The sequence below is a fragment of the Salmo salar genome, chromosome ssa25 (genome assembly GCF_905237065.1).
Source record: "Salmo salar chromosome ssa25, Ssal_v3.1, whole genome shotgun sequence".
Taxonomy (NCBI): domain Eukaryota; kingdom Metazoa; phylum Chordata; class Actinopteri; order Salmoniformes; family Salmonidae; genus Salmo; species Salmo salar.
In genome coordinates this window covers 48734126-48755264 of record NC_059466.1, presented here as the reverse complement: position 1 = coordinate 48755264, position 21139 = coordinate 48734126, and the positions used below count along the sequence as shown (strand labels likewise).

At 42.7% G+C, this 21139-nt stretch overlaps 1 protein-coding gene across 3 annotated transcripts in view; it reads left to right on the top strand.

Moving 5' to 3' along the window:
* Positions 1-2014: 2014 nt before the first annotated feature.
* The window catches only part of LOC106586904 (FHF complex subunit HOOK interacting protein 1B), a 106585-nt gene continuing 87460 nt past the window's right edge, over positions 2015-21139 (top strand). For 2 of the 3 annotated variants that reach the window (XR_006762022.1, XM_045707818.1), the window contains exons 1-2: positions 2022-2373; positions 7865-8041. The gene's annotated coding sequence lies outside the window, so the exon portion shown is untranslated. Of the gene's footprint in view, positions 2374-7864; positions 8042-21139 lie in introns of all 3 variants that reach the window. The other variant, XM_045707819.1, reaches the window with a different exon arrangement.

Here is a 21139-nt window from a genome sequence, read left to right as displayed (position 1 = left end):
AGCAATTTCTCCCTCAGTTGTTTTATGATTAAATGTTAAATGTTTCATATTCTATCAGGCAGATGGAGTTTACAGCTTATGGTTGTTGACCATGTTGATTCCAATATGGTTTGTTTAAATCTATTAAAAGTAGAGAACTTTCCAGACCATGAGTGGTCTTGTTTCACTGCGTGTAATGAGGACATGAATAAAGGGTCCTTATGGTATAGCTGGCCCTGTATATTCCTGATTCAATTTAGACAAATCTGAAGGAGTTTACCAAATCTCCAGACACATCTTTTAGTTTTTGAGAGAAATATTCTTTAAAGTCACAGAGGGTTATTGTTTAACAGCCGTCGAAAGGAGTAGACCAAGGCGCAGCGTGGTGAGTGCTCATCATTAACTTTTAATAGAACACTTTCAACAAAACAAGAAAACGAACGACAGCTAAACAGTTCTGTCAGGAACATGAACTAAACAGAAAGTAACCACCCACAAAACGCAAAGGAAAACAGGCTGCCTAAGTATGGCTCCCAATCAGAGACAACGATATACAGCTGTCCCTGATTGAGAACCATACCCGGCCAAAACAAAGAAATACAAAACATAGAAAAAAGGACATAGAATGTCCACCCTAGTCACACCCTGGCCTAACCAAAATAGAGAACAAAACCCTCTCTATGTCCAGGGCGTGACATATTGCAAGAAATGTCATCAGTTAAGACCCATTATTGAAATGACATCAGTTAATACCCATTATTGAAATGACATCAGTTAATATCCATTAATTAAAATATATATTTTACCTTTATTTAACTAGGCAAGTCAGTTAAGAACAAATTGTTATTTACAATGACGGTCTTGGAACAGTGGGTTAACTGCCTTGTTCAGGGGCAGAACGACAGAGTTTTACCTTGTCAGCTCAGGGATTCAATCTTGCAACTTTTTGGTTACAAGTCCAACGCTCTAACCACTAGGCTACCCTGCCGCCCCAGGTAGCCTAATGAAATGACATCGGTTAATAACCATTATTGAAATGACATCAGTTAATATCCATTATTGAAATGACATCAGTTAATATCCATTATTGAAATGACATCAGTTAATATTCGTTATTGAAATGACATCAGTTAATATCCATAATTGAAGTGACATCATTTAAAATTCGTTATTGAAATGACATCAGTTAATATCCATTATTGAAATGACATCAGTTAATATCCATTATTGCCATTTTTGGAGAGTTTGAAATTGGGATCATTTGCTCAGGACAAGGGCATTTCAAGGCATGGAGTCGACATGGAAACAAAATAAAATTGAAAGTATTTAGAAAATTCCCAAAACAAATATTTTCCTAATAAAATTCCCTTAATGTACATTTTAAGCTCAAATAATGCAAGAAAGTCCTTTTTTTTTCAACCATAAAAATGTATTTTCCTGCCTGACAAGGATTGTCCCGACTTTCAAGAATCACTGAGCTAATTTCCTGCTATTCTACACATTTGGCCATGAGGCTGAAAAAAAATATGTTTTGTTTTAAAGCTAATTTCGTGTAATTATAAAAAAACATTTTCATGGACAATGACGTATATCTGGGGATTGTGTGAGCCAGTGTGCACAGTGCAATATGAATGTTCGATACAGACAATAGACTGACTGGAAAAGTTAAGTCCTGTAATAAAAGCAAAAGTGAATATCTCTGAGTAGGTTGATACCCCATTTAATGGGTGCACAATAGGTTAGCCTGTACAGTGTATAATTATACCCCCAATGCAATTCTAAAGTCCCATACAGCTGCAGTACAATTTCAACTGATTTTTTACTTTCAATTTAGCTAAATATCGTCTTCTGTTGAAATTTGTTTAACAACATTCAGACCTTGTTTCGCATTATCTAGTCCAAATATGGCATGATTCCATTATTTCTATCTGTTTAATCATTTTCAGTTGTGGCCTTTTATTCTGAAGGCAAAGAGTAAATTCCACAATTGCGGCTAGCTTCATGGAGACGCGGTTTCTCGCAACGTCATCACGTCATCGCGTCCCTTGGCGTGTGGGTGTGTGAGAGGAATTCAAGAAGCTAGCTGAACAGAGAGAGTGATTGTGAAATCATGAAAATGGGTTTGTTGTTGTCTGAAGGAATAACCTATGCGACATATTACACAATTCATAGGCGATCTTCTACGCGTCCGTGAGTAGCTAGTTACGTTTTCATAGTGTTGTCTGTATTTTTTTTTTTTTTTTACTGTACACTCTGGTCGACTGACAGTGGAATATACTGGATAGTAAACTGTTAAATTAGCTTTTTTTGGCTAGCTAGCTAGCTAGCGAAGTTATTCTGTGGAAATCACTGCTCCGCAGCAGTTTAGCGTTATAAATACTGCAAACCCAGACGGTGAGTATTTTGCTGGTCTTATTTGACTTTGTCATGTTGCTTGCTAACGTTATTTAACTACATATAGATCCGTTTTGTCGCTGACGTTAAATCGCCGAAGGAGACATAACGTTATATTAGCTAGCTAGATAGCCAGTTTATTAGCTAAATTAGCGCGCTATTGAAACACATTATGTTTTTATTAGCTATACACTGCATCACACATCAGCACTGTGAATACATTCCGTGACAGAGATGTTATGCCAACGACCAGCAGGTATACACACTAGTTTCTAAAAAAAAAAATCCCTTAATGTTACTTATATTAACTTTAGGAGGTTATCTAGTTTTTGAAATGTGTAGCTAGCTAGTGATTGTAATTGCCGACGTCAGCAATGCTAAAACGAGTTAGCTGGCTATTTAGCTTCGCCAATCAATTGCTAGTTAGCTAGCTAGCTTGTTGCTGGTTATTTTAGGATTGGGATAAATAGCAAACACTCTTTTCTAACAAAAAAATAATAATTCTAAGCTCATATCTATTAAATGTCTAATCTTCTTTATTAATAATATGTGACCTATGTCAAGGTTGGCTGAGGATGTTGTAGCTCGTGTTTCAAAAAACTTGTTGAGACCCCGATCTTCACTTTTGAGTGTATGATCTACTACTAGTCTTCATTGTTTTCAGAGTGTAACAGCTTGCGTTTACATTCCCCTGTCTACTTTAACACTGGCACAGACCCTGAAATGATTCTGCATCTGATTTTATAATTCTTCAGCACATTTTTAAAGTTGGTATTGAGAACATTTGAGACATGGCTGAACTGTCCAGGTCGAGAGGTTCTTTGTTGAGATGGACTTGACACGACAGGCTGAGCAATGGTGGCTGGCTTGCCACTTAATCATTTATCACGGAGACACGTCTCTTCCTGTGGCCAGAGAGAGAGAGAGAGAGCACCCGATTTACCTAAGTTATGTAGTGCACTACTTTTGACCAGAACCTTGTGGGCCCTTGTCAAAAGTAGTGCACTATACAGGGGATAGGGTGCCATTTCAGATGCAGGTACAGAGTTTAACAAACATGACTGGTCAGTTGGCCTCTCATGAGAATCTCTTCCCTACCCTTCACTGAGTCTATAGGACGTGTGTGTGTGTGTGTGTGTGTGTGTGGGAGGTCTGATAACATCATATATAGACTCGCTCTCTGGGAACTGCCTCAGGCCTGCTGGATCTCAGCAGAATCATATCTAGCCTATTCACCCAGTTTCTCATCTCTTCCTTTCACACACCTCATTCGCTCTCTCTGTCTCTCTTTCTCTCGACAGAATATAGACACTCTTAGAGATCCCATAAAGAGCAACGGTAGAACCCATCCTGACTAGAGAGCCCATAAAGAGCAACACTAGAACCCATCCTAAATAGAGATCCCATAAAGAGCAACAGTAGAACCCATCCTGACTAGAGAGCCCATAAAGAGCAACACTAGAACCCATCCTAAATAGAGATCCCATAAAGAGCAACACTAGAACCCATCCTAAATAGAGATCCCATAAAGAGCAACACTAGAACCCATCCTTACTAGAGATCCCATAAAGAGCAACACTAGAACCCATCCTTACTAGAGATCCCATAAAGAGCAACACTAGAACCCATCCTGACTAGAGATCCCATAAAGAGCAACACTAGAACCCATCCTAAATAGAGATCCCATAAAGAGCAACACTAGAACCCATCCTAAATAGAGATCCCATAAAGAGCAACACTAGAACCCATCCTAAATAGAGATCCTATAAAGAGCAACACTAGAACCCATCCTAAATAGAGATCCCATAAAGAGCAACACTAGAACCCATCCTAAATAGAGATCCCATAAAGAGCAACACTAGAACCCATCCTAACTAGATCCCATAAAGAGCAACACTAGAACCCATCCTAAATAGAGATCCCATAAAGAGCAACACTAGAACCCATCCTAAATAGAGATCCCATCAAGGCCTCTCACTGTGCTCAGGCAGGCTAACATGTCTGGTTTCTGCTCTGACTGTCTGTGTCTACAGAACAGTTTAAAGGTTCGGTTAAGTTTATTTTGGTATTTTTATTAAGATCCCCATTAGTTGTTACAAAAGCAGCAGCTACTCTTTCTGGGGTCTACAACACAACATACAACACAACATGAAACCTAATACAGAACATCATTAGACATGAACAGCTCATGGACAGTACTGCATACGTTTTAGTTCTGTTCACCTCATACCTGACCTTTGTCTTTCCTGTCTACGTCTTATTGTGTTCGTGCAGCCTTATCTCCTAATGTTGGAATATGAGCAGGTGGACTTTTGAGCTCAACTTACTGACTTTTTATGGCACCTGAAGAATGTGGCCTGGAAATAAAATCCCACCTTTTTGAACATTAACCAGATACGTAGTTCTACCATGGTACACCTCCAAAGCTTATTTTTCTTTTCCCGACATTAGCTCAGGGATTTAAAGGTTGACTTTGTTTTGTCAGAAATATTGAGCATTAAGCTTAGCTGCTGTTCAGCTTATAAACCGCGAACGCAAGTTGTGCCGTGGGATAGGCCTACTTTCGGCTCGTGGCTATCAGGTGCTTTGTGGGAGCTCTGGCTATGATGTTGTACAACAGGCAAGAAAGCAGAGGAAAAATGACTGAAATGCACCTGGATTCAAAAACTGTAGATTGTTAGCTTTTTTTTTTTTTTGTTGGTAAAGTTTGAGTTCTTCTTCTCTCCCTGACTGGCTCAGCCTAATAAAGAATCAACATGATGTTTGTATTGGCTAGTTCCTCAATGACAGACATGCCTTGCAATGCCCAGTGAATGATTGGAGCATTGTTGTCTCTGGCTGCATGTGAAGTACAGTTACATACACACAATAATACAAGGAATGTGAATAGTCAGATTAATATATAAGTTTGATTTTTAAAACGTTTTATATGCTTTTCAAGAAGAACGAAATTCCCTAATAATCCTGTTTACCACAGTTATTTTTTTAGTGAAAATTATTAGATTTTTTACATTAAAGTATGTGAGAACTATTTTTAAGATGCATACTTTTTAAAAGTTTTTCAGAACTCACTTCACTTGTGCAAAAGAAGGAAGCTCGTGCTAGCACTGCTGTAACTCAGATTTTTTAAAAGGGGGTTTACATGCCCTAATAATTTGAAAGATTGCTTAGAAATGCAGGTGTTTTTAATCAGTTTTTAAATTGTTTACTTGGATTATTACCCTACCACCATTAAATAAGTAGAGTGTTTATATGTCTAATGCGATACTCGGCCTATTGCTGTAATCAGTTGAATATCTAATTATTAGTGTGAATGTAGACATACTAATTGATGCGTAAGGTGTTTGGAAGGAAATTAAAGACCTTGTTATTGGGCATGCAAATTCTGGTCAATTTTGCTGCCAACTAGCTGACCCTCATTAACCGGTCCACAAATGGGTACATTTTGTTTTTGTTTTTTGCAGAACAGTAAAATGACATGACCAACAGGAAAAATACTGTTACAGAGATCTGGAAATAATGACGAGATGTTTATGTTTCCGCCCCAGATGATGGAAGTCATAGAAACATTGGGCAGATTTTGGTTAGGAGTGAAACCTCTCGCTTTGCCTATTCCTCTCTAATACTATGTATGCATGGATACAAGGACCGGACATTTTTCATTAGTGGGCCTTTTGAACTGTAAGACAATAGGTATTGTTGCATGTTTCCTATTGAACATAAAACATCATTTTCAAATATTTGCCAAAATGCAAATTTGTGGGAAACACCGTTGTAAACCTGATGCGAGCAGTTGTGACAGATTAACATCTCTGTTTAGAAACTTAGAAAGAGGGGGAATGTAATGGTGACAACTATGAAATGGTTGCTTATATGACTAGGATTGTGCCTTTTGGCTTCTGGACAACGAAAGAAAGTTGATATGAAAACCAATAGAACAGGAGAGAAATGCTGCTGGTTAATGGAATGAGGAAGACTTATAAAATAATTGCCTCTACGTTTTTAACGGATGGATTTTTGGCAAGGCTACTTTGAAGCAAGGTCAGACATGCCTCGTTATTCTAAGTGAAGTAAAACATTCAGGTTTCTAACAATTATGCTGCCTCAAGCTCAGATTGCGCGATGCTGCCTGACGGGATATTCCTCTAGCTAGGCTCTGTGTGCTGTGTCGTGTGATTAAGTTAGATACATGACGACAAACAAACACACACTCCCCAATTTAATTCCACTATGCAAATTAACCTATAGACCAATAAGCATGACTGGGCAATTTATTTTCGGCGGCTAAACCAAATGTTTGTTTATTTTAACATTTATTTAACTAGGCAAGTCAGTTAAGAACAAATTCTTATTTTCAATGACGGCCTAAGGAGCAGAACGACAGATTTGTACCTTGTCAGCTCGGGGGATTCAATCTTGCAACCTTTTGGTTACTAGTCCAACGCTCTAACCACTAGGCTACCTGCCGCACTAGGTAGCCTAGTGACTGTTAACTGCTAATTAACATAGTTAACGCTTAGTTAACTATTAACATCCCTACTTGTTATCTTCATTTATGTTCCCTGTTTTATTTTTTTATTTTTGGTACTTTGCATCCCCTTTTTTCTCTCAAATTTCATGATATCCAATTGGTAGTTAGTCTTGTCCCATCACTGCAGCTCCCGTACGGACTTGGGAGAGGCGAAGGTCGAGAGCCATGCGTACCCTCGAAACATGACGCTTCCAAGCCACACTGCTTCTTGACACACTGCTCGTTGAACCCGAGAAGCCAGCCGCACCAATGTGTCGTAGGAAACACCGTACAGCTGGCAACTAAAGTCAGCGTGGATGCGCCCGGCCCGCCACAAGGAGTTGCTAGAGCTCGATGGGACAATGACATCCCGGCCGGCCAAACCCTTCCCCCTAACCCGGACGACACACTAGGACATTTGTGCACCGCCTCACGTGTCCTTGTTTCCCTGTGTGTATTTGTTGACGAGAGGGTGGCAAAGTGAGAATGAGAGATGATACCGTACCCTCTTGTCATCCTGGAGAGAGCACTCCCACGTAGTCTCTGACTTGACCTGAGCTGTGGTTTTAGCAGTTTCTCCTACAGTTTCTCCTGCGCTCCATAAACAACAGTTAATAAAACTGGAACACAAGGCAGATTCTGTTCTACTCCAGCCTACAGTCATTAAGCTGGAAGACTTCTGACGTCTTGTCTAGTGTTTTGAAACAGCAGGGCCTATAGTGGTTGTTTAGACTGGTGAGTAATGGCTGGGGCTCCCAGAGGACGGAGCGCCAGTGGGATGAAACCGAACACTGCCTGTCGTAGCCCAGCATTAGGAGACAGAGTGCTGTAACAGTACACCTTCACTGGCACTACTGTCTGTCTGTCTGTCGTCATCAGACGAGACCTGTGGTTCAGTATAATGCAATGGTTTACCACAGCCTATAACCAATCTCTCTGTCTCTCTCTCTCCGTCTGTCTCTCTGTGTTTTCAATATTCAGTCCCTGGAGAGCAGTTGGGGCTAAGGAAGGCTAAGCTGATCGCTGCTGGCTGGTGACTTCCCTGGGGAGCTGGTGTTGGACTGGAGCAGCCAGCAAGGGCCATGAGCCAGAGGTCCCACTTCCCTCTGTGGACCAGAGCCAACATGGAGGTTTAGCCCAGACAGACGCTGAGTTCAGGTAAGATGGTGTGTTTTTATAGGACCTCTCTCTCTTTCTCTCTCTGTACACGTGACGTAAGCAAACGAAACCGCAATGAATCGTAGTGACTCTCTGAGGTGCTACAAAATCGACTTTATCTCCCAGAAGCCTCTGTTCTCGTCCTGAGCCAAGTATAGCAGCGTGTTGTCGTGATTGAGTTGTTTTGAGGAAATGTTCAAGACACTGCTTCTGTGAAGAATGATGGTAGCTGGTAAACAATGTAGAATGATGATATGGAGATGATGGTGGAGCAGATCATGCTGTCTGTGGTAACCCATCCCTGATATGTTCACTTTCAGTCTCTTTAACTTCTTGCGGATCATTAGGATGCTACCGTCCCACCTGGCCAACATCCGGTGAAATTCAAATTACAATTTTTTTTAATATTCAACATTCATGAAAATACAAGTGTAATATACATCAGTTAAAAGCTTAACTTCTTGTTAATCCAGCCGCTTTACGGCAAAAGGCTTTACGGCAAAAGCACACCATGTGATTATCTGAGGACAGTGCCCCGCACACAAGCATTACATACATTTCCAGCCAAGCAGAGGTGTCACGAAAGTCAGAAATGGCGATAAAATAAATCACTTACCTTTTGAAGATCTTCATCGGGTTGCAATCACAAGGGTCCCAGCTACATAACAAATGGTCCTTTTGTTCGATAAAGTCCTTTTTTATACCAAAAAAGTCAGTTTCATTGGCGCGCTTGACTCCGTAATCCACCGGTTTCCCTCGTTCAAAATGCATACAAATGAATCCCGTAAGTTACAAATAAACTTCTTCCAAACGTATCAAACAACGTTTCTAATCAATCCTCAGGTACCTTAATATGTTAATAAACGATCAAATTTAAGACGGAGAATACCGGAGACCATTACTGGAGAAAAATAACGAAATGCTGGAACGCGCCACAAACACTACAGCCAAAATGGGAGCCACTTAGAAAAACTACAAATTCTAGCTCATTTTTCAAAAAACAAGCCTGAAACTCTTTCTAAAGACTGTTGACATCTAGTGGAGGCCCCAGGAACTGCAATCTGGGAGGTTTTCTTTTTACATTCCCAGCCATTGTAATCAGTGGTGAGCTGTAAAACAAAACAAAAAAAATCTGGATGGATTGGCCTCGGTTTTCGCCTGCCTTATCAGTTCTGTTATACTCACAGACATTATTTTAACAGTTTTGGAAACTAGTGTTTTCTATCCAGTACTACCAATTATATGCATATCCTAGCTTCTGGGCCTGAGTAACAGGCATTTTACTTTGGGCAGCTCATTCATCCAAACTTCCGAATACTGCCCCCTAGCCCGAAGAAGTTAATTTCTGGTTCACAACAGTAGGACAGTTTTCCTCAGGAAAGTAGTCCACTTCATGTTTTGTTTACTCTGAGTATCGCGATACTGGTATCGTGACATAGTCTCTAAACTCCTCATCTTCCTAAAACTACAGTGATGACTCGCTGACTGATAACAGGTCATTTCCATGTAAAAGGACACATGAGCATGTCAAATGAAATCTAAGAGTCACATTTTTTTTGTTTTATTATTAAGGCATATATTTACACATTTTCAACCTTTTTCCAAACTAAATATTAGGAATAAGAAAAATATTTGATTTCTGGTCAACCAGATGGAAACGGGGTTTATAGAAAAACATCTCCCAGAAAAAGTCTTAATGTATTTGAAATGCATCATAACACAATGTTGACATAAAGACCCCTACCAACTAATATCAACACATATTTTGTTTTGGAGAAAATATTTTGTCTTGGGTGTGTTTTAGGAAATATTTCCCTGTGTCAAAACCCAAATATCTAAATAGTCTAAGTAAAAAAAATAAATGATTTTATTAATTTAAATAATATATATTTTTTTTAATTAAAATGTACTACACCGCTTTTTTCTCTCTCAAATTTCGTGATTTCCAATTGGTAGTTACAGTCTTGTCCCATCGCTGCAACTCCCCTACGGACTCTGGAGAGGCGATGGTCGAGAGCCATGCGTCCCCCGAAATCTGACCCTGCCAAGCCGCACTGCTTCTTGACACACTGCTCGCTTAACCCTGGGAAGCCAGCCGCACCTAATGTGTCGTAGGAATCACCGTACATCCGAAGTCAGCGTGCCCGGGCCCGCCACAAGGAGTTGCTAGAGCACGATGGGACAAGGACATCCCGGCCGGCCAAACCCTCCCCTAACCAGGACGACGCTGGGCCAATTGTGCGCCACCTCATGGGTCTCCCGGTTGCGCCCGGCTGCGACACAGCCTGGGATCGAACCCGGGTCTGTAGTGAGGCCTCTAGTACTGCGATGCAGTGCCTTAGACGGCTGCGCCACAGCCTGGGATCGAACCCGGGTCTGTAGTGAGGCCTCTAGTACTGCGATGCAGTGCCTTAGACGGCTGCGCCACAGCCTGGGATCGAACCCGGGTCTGTAGTGAGGCCTCTAGTACTGCGATGCAGTGCCTTAGACGGCTGCGCCACAGCCTGGGATCGAACCCGGGTCTGTAGTGAGGCCTCTAGTACTGCGATGCAGTGCCTTAGACGGCTGCGCCACAGCCTGGGATCGAACCCGGGTCTGTAGTGAGGCCTCTAGTACTGCGATGCAGTGCCTTAGACGGCTGCGCCACAGCCTGGGATCGAACCCGGGTCTGTAGTGAGGCCTCTAGTACTGCGATGCAGTGCCTTAGACGGCTACGCCACTCGGGAGGCCCTTTCCGGTGATTTTGTATTTTTTTGCGTTGATCTGTGCCGTGTCTTGTGGACCCTCCGTTGGTGTAAGCCTGTAGGGTTATTGCTAGCATATTATTGTCAGGGCTGAATGTTACATGCTATAATAGTAAAATGCCTTTTCATGTAGCCCATAGCCAATGAGCTTGAAAATAAAACAATTACTTTGTTCATCTGTAGGCTTCATTTACATTGCTCCACTGTGAACAATGCGCCGTCAAGGCCACGCCATGAACGATGCGCCGTACATAAATACTACATTCTACATTTTGTTACACACAAGGATATAAAATAACAATGAATACTCTAACAAATGTTTGAATACAAAACGTCTGTTCGGATATCTAGATTTTCAACTGACCGTAACCCATCCCTACTGAATGCCCTCTCCCGCTGAAAGGAATGGCCTTTTTTACCCCTCCGTCTGGTCCAGGGGCCCGTGCTGCTATTCTGTGTTAGGATGGAGGTTACCAGGGGCCCGTGCTGCTGTTCTGTGTTAGGATGGAGGTTACCAGGGTCGTAGGCTGCTGTTCTGTGTTAGGATGGAGGTTACCAGGGGCTCGTAGGCTGCTGTTCTGTGTTAGGATGGGGGTTACCAGGGTCGTAGGCTGCTGTTCTGTGTTAGGATGGAGGTTACCAGGGTCGTAGGCTGCTCACCTCACCTCTGACTCTCTGCACCACGTACAGCCCATTAGAAACAGGGGGTGGTGCCAGGGGCCCTCTACCAGGGTTGGGGTCAATTCAAATTGAAGGCAGTCAATTCAGGTAGCAAATTTAACAATCAAATTAATAATTTAAATCATTGCATCGATTTTTCAATGACTTCTCAATAAACTGAAAAGGAGAAGCTATGTGAAAAAGTTTAACTGACTTGAACTCGAATTGACTCCAACCCTGCCCTCTTCGCACGAGGGCCTCACGCGACATGGTGCTGGCTCAAAGGTCACCACAAACAGAACATCTGCGGTTCGCTGCTTCCGTGTTTGTGTGTTGTAGAGAGGTATGGAAGCGTAGTGCCAGGTAGGTAGGTATGCCTTTTTGGATTTCTATGTGTGTCTTAGATAGGCAAATAAATATTGGCCTTTTCATAGTAGGTAGCCTAATATAGGTTTTAGGAATTTAAACTTTTCTTGGACAGTGTACTAGCTAATTTTCCCCCAACTTCAGACACTCTAGCGGTTAGTGGAATAAATCACCTGGAGCTCAACATTTTAAATGGACTGGAAAATAACGGTACATTTTGCGACTAAAGGCACGCTTCCAGCTAGCTGACCACTGATTTACATTGCTATTTATGTAAGTTAGGTTTTGAACGTTTTCCCAAAAAGTTATTTATATACACATTTTGTGGGACACTCTGTACATTGTAAAATTAGACTGCGCGACAGACCACACGTCATTTAATATCCAACTTTTTACCTCTGAAATATATAGAAAGGATTTTAGGCAAGTAATTTGTTTTTTTAACCGGAAGGCTAGTCAACTAACTTGTATTTAAATAAAAAAAATCGAAATAAAACAAATATATCTTCTAATTGATCAAAATAGTAAGGTGGCCAATAACTGGGGGCTGTATGCCGATTTAATACGAGACTTTTTTTGTTGTTGGTTAAACCGCTTATCAAAAAGTTGATAGTAGTATTATTTCCACTGAAACGTCAAACATGCTAATTGCCAACGTTAGCTAACATTTTTATGACACCAATAATCACAAAACCATTGATGGCTTGATCACAAGATAACACTGTTGAAGGTAATATATATATATAATTTTTTAAACGCTGTTGAATATGCCGATTTAATACGTGTTGCTACGCTAAGGTTTGTTATCCTTCCCATCTCACTCTGAGGCACTGCCACTACCGTTTCACTTCATCTGGGCTGGGGAACAGATCTGGAAAGGCAGCAAGAGGATACTGCTCCTTCTCTCTCTTTCTCAAGCTGTTCTCTCCCTTTTACTTTGTCTTCTTCCTCTTAGCAGGAACATAAACTGACATTTTAACAGCTTTATGTAGTTAGACAAACAGTGGTTGGGTTGGGGGGGGGGGGGGATTGTTGGGTTCAGTCAGAGCTCCTTTGAAATGACCCACCTAGCGACAGATGATGTCATTGGAACTTCGAAACCAGGCCGTGGCCCCCCCCATCTCAGGCCGGGGGCCCCCCCATCTCAGGCCGGGGGCCCCCCCATCTCAGGCCAGGGGCCCCCCCATCTCAGGCCGGGGGCCCCCCCATCTCAGGCCGGGGGCCCCCCCATCTCAGGCCGGGCTCTTGGAAGGAAACGGTCACAGGATGTTCCAGGGAAGTTTTGGGGAAAGGCAGGACAGGGTGTGGCAGGAGGATTTACCGGCTCTGTTTTGATTGTTTTGAGTCTGTCTGCTGTTAGCTCTTTGACTGACCATTTCAGAAGTTACATAAGAGATGCCTTGTGTCCTACTAAGACTTTTGCTTTGTGGTCTGTCTTTCTTTTGACATGTTAAAAAAAAAGTTAGAGAAGAAATCCCGTTTTTAAATTGTGGATGCAGAAGGTTAATGTTCTCAAGTGCTATTCCATGTTCTGATTCCAGGTTTTCTGAAATCACTGTTTCCCATCTCAGCAGCGTTGTAACCTTGTTTTTGTGCCTAAAGGACAGAGCTGGCTGACGTAATGTGCAGTGACATCCATGAAAGAGATTGATATGCAGCTGAACATGCTGTGATAAATCACAAAGCCTGTGGAAAGGTTGTTGCCTCGGAATGTGGGAAGCGTTGCTGTCATCTAGGGTTGGGGGTGCGGTCAAACGTTGTCCTATCGTGATATACCGTGCTATCGCTCATTTCTTTCTGTAATTATGAAGTTTTGACAGAGTGAATGACGAGTGGAAAACTCACTTTAACATGTAGTGCTGGTGAGCGCTAGGTGTGATTTAGTCATTTAGTTGTTTTGGGGTATTGACCTGTGAGTGACTGCCAGCTGTTGGAAATAATACTAGAAACGCTCTGAGCAAATAATCGAATAAATAATACAAAAAATACTGCTGAAATACTACCAAAATACTGCAAAAAAGACTGTAAAGTTTTTTTGTAGGAGCTAGAAACAAGGTGATCATGTCTGGCAACACCACCCTGTAATGTTAACCTACAACAGGACAACCTGTTCCTCAGACAGTCAGGACACTATCCTGTAATGTTGATCTGTAACCTAGCTCACTACAACAGGACAACCTGTTCCTCAGACAGTCAGGACACTATCCTGTAATGTTGATCTGTAACCTAGCTCACTACAACAGGACAACCTGTTCCTCAGACAGTCAGGACACTATCCTGTAATGTTGATCTGTAACCTAGCTCACTACAACAGGACAACCTGTTCCTCAGACAGTCAGGACACTATCCTGTAATGTTGATCTGTAACCTAGCTCACTACAACAGGACAACCTGTTCCTCAGACAGTCAGGACACTATCCTGTAATGTTGATCTGTAACCTAGCTCACTACAACAGGACAACCTGTTCCTCAGACAGTCAGGACACTATCCTGTAATGTTGATCTGTAACCTAGCTCACTACAACAGGACAACCTGTTCCTCAGACAGTCAGGACACTATCCTGTAATGTTGATCTGTAACCTAGCTCACTACAACAGGACAACCTGTTCCTCAGACAGTCAGGACACTATCCTGTAATGTTGATCTGTAACCTAGCTCACTACAACAGGACAACCTGTTCCTCAGACAGTCAGGACACTATCCTGTAATGTTGATCTGTAACCTAGCTCACTACAACAGGACAACCTGTTCCTCAGACAGTCAGGACACTATCCTGTAATGTTGATCTGTAACCTAGCTCACTACAACAGGACAACCTGTTCCTCAGACAGTCAGGACACTATCCTGTAATGTTGATCTGTAACCTAGCTCACTACAACAGGACAACCTGTTCCTCAGACAGTCAGGACACTATCCTGTAATGTTGATCTGTAACCTAGCTCACTACAACAGGACAACCTGCTCCTCAGACAGTCAGGACACTATCCTGTAATGTTGATCTGTAACCTAGCTCACTACAACAGGACAACCTGTTCCTCAGACAGTCAGGACACTATCCTGTAATGTTGATCTGTAACCTAGCTCACTACAACAGGACAACCTGTTCCTCAGACAGTCAGGACACTATCCTGTAATGTTGATCTGTAACCTAGCTCACTACAACAGGACAACCTGTTCCTCAGACAGTCAGGACACTATCCTGTAATGTTGATCTGTAACCTAGCTCACTACAACAGGACAACCTGTTCCTCAGACAGTCAGGACACTATCCTGTAATGTTGATCTGTAACCTAGCTCACTACAACAGGACAACCTGTTCCTCAGACAGTCAGGACACTATCCTGTAATGTTGATCTGTAACCTAGCTCACTACAACAGGACAACCTGTTCCTCAGACAGTCAGGACACTATCCTGTAATGTTGATCTGTAACCTAGCTCACTACAACAGGACAACCTGTTCCTCAGACAGTCAGGACACTATCCTGTAATGTTGATCTGTAACCTAGCTCACTACAACAGGACAACCTGTTCCTCAGACAGTCAGGACACTATCCTGTAATGTTGATCTGTAACCTAGCTCACTACAACAGGACAACCTGTTCCTCAGACAGTCAGGACACTATCCTGTAATGTTGATCTGTAACCTAGCTCACTACAACAGGACAACCTGTTCCTCAGACAGTCAGGACACTATCCTGTAATGTTGATCTGTAACCTAGCTCACTACAACAGGACAACCTGCTCCTCAGACAGTCAGGACACTATCCTGTAATGTTGATCTGTAACCTAGCTCACTACAACAGGACAACCTGTTCCTCAGACAGTCAGGACACTATCCTGTAATGTTGATCTGTAACCTAGCTCACTACAACAGGACAACCTGTTCCTCAGACAGTCAGGACACTATCCTGTAATGTTGATCTGTAACCTAGCTCACTACAACAGGACAACCTGTTCCTCAGACAGTCAGGACACTATCCTGTAATGTTGATCTGTAACCTAGCTCACTACAACAGGACAACCTGTTCCTCAGACAGTCAGGACACTATCCTGTAATGTTGATCTGTAACCTAGCTCACTACAACAGGACAACCTGTTCCTCAGACAGTCAGGACACTATCCTGTAATGTTGATCTGTAACCTAGCTCACTACAACAGGACAACCTGTTCCTCAGACAGTCAGGACACTATCCTGTAATGTTGATCTGTAACCTAGCTCACTACAACAGGACAACCTGTTCCTCAGACAGTCAGGACACTATCCTGTAATGTTGATCTGTAACCTAGCTCACTACAACAGGACAACCTGTTCCTCAGACAGTCAGGACACTATCCTGTAATGTTGATCTGTAACCTAGCTCACTACAACAGGACAACCTGTTCCTCAGACAGTCAGGACACTATCCTGTAATGTTGATCTGTAACCTAGCTCACTACAACAGGACAACCTGTTCCTCAGACAGTCAGGACACTATCCTGTAATGTTGATCTGTAACCTAGCTCACTACAACAGGACAACCTGTTCCTCAGACAGTCAGGACACTATCCTGTAATGTTGATCTGTAACCTAGCTCACTACAACAGGACAACCTGTTCCTCAGACAGTCAGGACACTATCCTGTAATGTTGATCTGTAACCTAGCTCACTACAACAGGACAACCTGTTCCTCAGACAGTCAGGACACTATCCTGTAATGTTGATCTGTAACCTAGCTCACTACAACAGGACAACCTGTTCCTCAGACAGTCAGGACACTATCCTGTAATGTTGATCTGTAACCTAGCTCACTACAACAGGACAACCTGTTCCTCAGACAGTCAGGACACTATCCTGTAATGTTGATCTGTAACCTAGCTCACTACAACAGGACAACCTGTTCCTCAGACAGTCAGGACACTATCCTGTAATGTTGATCTGTAACCTAGCTCACTACAACAGGACAACCTGTTCCTCAGACAGTCAGGACACTATCCTGTAATGTTGATCTGTAACCTAGCTCACTACAACAGGACAACCTGTTCCTCAGACAGTCAGGACACTATCCTGTAATGTTGATCTGTAACCTAGCTCACTACAACAGGACAACCTGTTCCTCAGACAGTCAGGACACTATCCTGTAATGTTGATCTGTAACCTAGCTCACTACAACAGGACAACCTGTTCCTCAGACAGTCAGGACACTATCCTGTAATGTTGATCTGTAACCTAGCTCACTACAACAGGACAACCTGTTCCTCAGACAGTCAGGACACTATCCTGTAATGTTGATCTGTAACCTAGCTCACTACAACAGGACAACCTGTTCCTCAGACAGTCAGGACACTATCCTGTAATGTTGATCTGTAACCTAGCTCACTACAACAGGACAACCTGTTCCTCAGACAGTCAGGACACTATCCTGTAATGTTGATCTGTAACCTAGCTCACTACAACAGGACAACCTGTTCCTCAGACAGTCAGGACACTATCCTGTAATGTTGATCTGTAACCTAGCTCACTACAACAGGACAACCTGCTCCTCAGACAGTCAGGACACTATCCTGTAATGTTGATCTGTAACCTAGCTCACTACAACAGGACAACCTGTTCCTCAGACAGTCAGGACACTATCCTGTAATGTTGATCTGTAACCTAGCTCACTACAACAGGACAACCTGTTCCTCAGACAGTCAGGACACTATCCTGTAATGTTGATCTGTAACCTAGCTCACTACAACAGGACAACCTGTTCCTCAGACAGTCAGGACACTATCCTGTAATGTTGATCTGTAACCTAGCTCACTACAACAGGACAACCTGTTCCTCAGACAGTCAGGACACTATCCTGTAATGTTGATCTGTAACCTAGCTCACTACAACAGGACAACCTGTTCCTCAGACAGTCAGGACACTATCCTGTAATGTTGATCTGTAACCTAGCTCACTACAACAGGACAACCTGTTCCTCAGACAGTCAGGACACTATCCTGTAATGTTGATCTGTAACCTAGCTCACTACAACAGGACAACCTGTTCCTCAGACAGTCAGGACACTATCCTGTAATGTTGATCTGTAACCTAGCTCACTACAACAGGACAACCTGTTCCTCAGACAGTCAGGACACTATCCTGTAATGTTGATCTGTAACCTAGCTCACTACAACAGGACAACCTGTTCCTCAGACAGTCAGGACACTATCCTGTAATGTTGATCTGTAACCTAGCTCACTACAACAGGACAACCTGTTCCTCAGACAGTCAGGACACTATCCTGTAATGTTGATCTGTAACCTAGCTCACTACAACAGGACAACCTGTTCCTCAGACAGTCAGGACACTATCCTGTAATGTTGATCTGTAACCTAGCTCACTACAACAGGACAACCTGTTCCTCAGACAGTCAGGACACTATCCTGTAATGTTGATCTGTAACCTAGCTCACTACAACAGGACAACCTGTTCCTCAGACAGTCAGGACACTATCCTGTAATGTTGATCTGTAACCTAGCTCACTACAACAGGACAACCTGTTCCTCAGACAGTCAGGACACTATCCTGTAATGTTGATCTGTAACCTAGCTCACTACAACAGGACAACCTGTTCCTCAGACAGTCAGGACACTATCCTGTAATGTTGATCTGTAACCTAGCTCACTACAACAGGACAACCTGCTCCTCAGACAGTCAGGACACTATCCTGTAATGTTGATCTGTAACCTAGCTCACTACAACAGGACAACCTGTTCCTCAGACAGTCAGGACACTATCCTGTAATGTTGATCTGTAACCTAGCTCACTACAACAGGACAACCTGTTCCTCAGACAGTCAGGACACTATCCTGTAATGTTGATCTGTAACCTAGCTCACTACAACAGGACAACCTGTTCCTCAGACAGTCAGGACACTATCCTGTAATGTTGATCTGTAACCTAGCTCACTACAACAGGACAACCTGTTCCTCAGACAGTCAGGACACTATCCTGTAATGTTGATCTGTAACCTAGCTCACTACAACAGGACAACCTGTTCCTCAGACAGTCAGGACACTATCCTGTAATGTTGATCTGTAACCTAGCTCACTACAACAGGACAACCTGTTCCTCAGACAGTCAGGACACTATCCTGTAATGTTGATCTGTAACCTAGCTCACTACAACAGGACAACCTGCTCCTCAGACAGTCAGGACACTATCCTGTAATGTTGATCTGTAACCTAGCTCACTACAACAGGACAACCTGCTCCTCAGACAGTCAGGACACTATCCTGTAATGTTGATCTGTAACCTAGCTCACTACAACAGGACAACCTGTTCCTCAGACAGTCAGGACACTATCCTGTAATGTTGATCTGTAACCTAGCTCACTACAACAGGACAACCTGTTCCTCAGACAGTCAGGACACTATCCTGTAATGTTGATCTGTAACCTAGCTCACTACAACAGGACAACCTGTTCCTCAGACAGTCAGGACACTATCCTGTAATGTTGATCTGTAACCTAGCTCACTACAACAGGACAACCTGTTCCTCAGACAGTCAGGACACTATCCTGTAATGTTGATCTGTAACCTAGCTCACTACAACAGGACAACCTGTTCCTCAGACAGTCAGGACACTATCCTGTAATGTTGATCTGTAACCTAGCTCACTACAACAGGACAACCTGTTCCTCAGACAGTCAGGACACTATCCTGTAATGTTGATCTGTAACCTAGCTCACTACAACAGGACAACCTGTTCCTCAGACAGTCAGGACACTATCCTGTAATGTTGATCTGTAACCTAGCTCACTACAACAGGACAACCTGTTCCTCAGACAGTCAGGACACTATCCTGTAATGTTGATCTGTAACCTAGCTCACTACAACAGGACAACCTGTTCCTCAGACAGTCAGGACACTATCCTGTAATGTTGATCTGTAACCTAGCTCACTACAACAGGACAACCTGCTCCTCAGACAGTCAGGACACTATCCTGTAATGTTGATCTGTAACCTAGCTCACTACAACAGGACAACCTGTTCCTCAGACAGTCAGGACACTATCCTGTAATGTTGATCTGTAACCTAGCTCACTACAACAGGACAACCTGCTCCTCAGACAGTCAGGACACTATCCTGTAATGTTGATCTGTAACCTAGCTCACTACAACAGGACAACCTGTTCCTCAGACAGTCAGGACACTATCCTGTAATGTTGATCTGTAACCTAGCTCACTACAACAGGACAACCTGTTCCTCAGACAGTCAGGACACTATCCTGTAATGTTGATCTGTAACCTAGCTCACTACAACAGGACAACCTGTTCCTCAGACAGTCAGGACACTATCCTGTAATGTTGATCTGTAACCTAGCTCACTACAACAGGACAACCTGTTCCTCAGACAGTCAGGACACTATCCTGTAATGTTGATCTGTAACCTAGCTCACTACAACAGGACAACCTGTTCCTCAGACAGTCAGGACACTATCCTGTAATGTTGATCTGTAACCTAGCTCACTACAACAGGACAACCTGCTCCTCAGACAGTCAGGACACTATCCTATAATCTAGTCATGGCTCATCCTATAATGACTTCCTATCTACACACCTTTTTCTATTCGTATACTGTCTATACACAGTGAGTCACGTGGCTGTACCTCCTTACTTCATTTGCACACACTGTATATAGATTTTTCTGTTGTGTTATTTGACTGTACGTTTGTTTATCCCATGTGAAACTCTGTTGTTGTTTCTGTCGCACTGCTTTGCTTTATCTTGGCCAGGTCGCAGTTGTAAATGAGAACTTGTTCTCAACTGGCCTACCTGGTTAAATAAAGGTGAAATAAATAAATAAAATAAAAATAAAAAAATAAATATATATATAAAGCAGGCAGACAGGCATCGAGGCATTCAGCTACTGTTTAATTAAATGTTAGAGTGGGCAGAATGAGTGACCTAAGGCACTTTGAGCGTGGTATCTTTACATATTTTTTTTTTAAACATTTTTGTAATTTAGCAGACGCTCTTATCCAGACCGACTTACAGTAGTGAATGCATACATTTCATAAATTTTTTCCCCGTATTGGTCCCCCGTGGGAATCGAACCTACAACCCTGGCGTTGCAAACACCATGCTCTACCAACTGAGCCACATGGTATGATCATCGGGGCCAGGCGCACCGGTTCCAGTATCTCAGAAACGGCCCGGCCTCCTGGGCTTTTCACACACGACAGTGTTTACAGAGAATGGTTGCGACAAACAAAATAATTGTGTGTGTGTTGTTATTGTATTGCTCGATTTTACTGCTGGATAGAAGTAGTCTACCGTCCTTAAGAACTGGATGATTTTAAATAGCTTTATTTG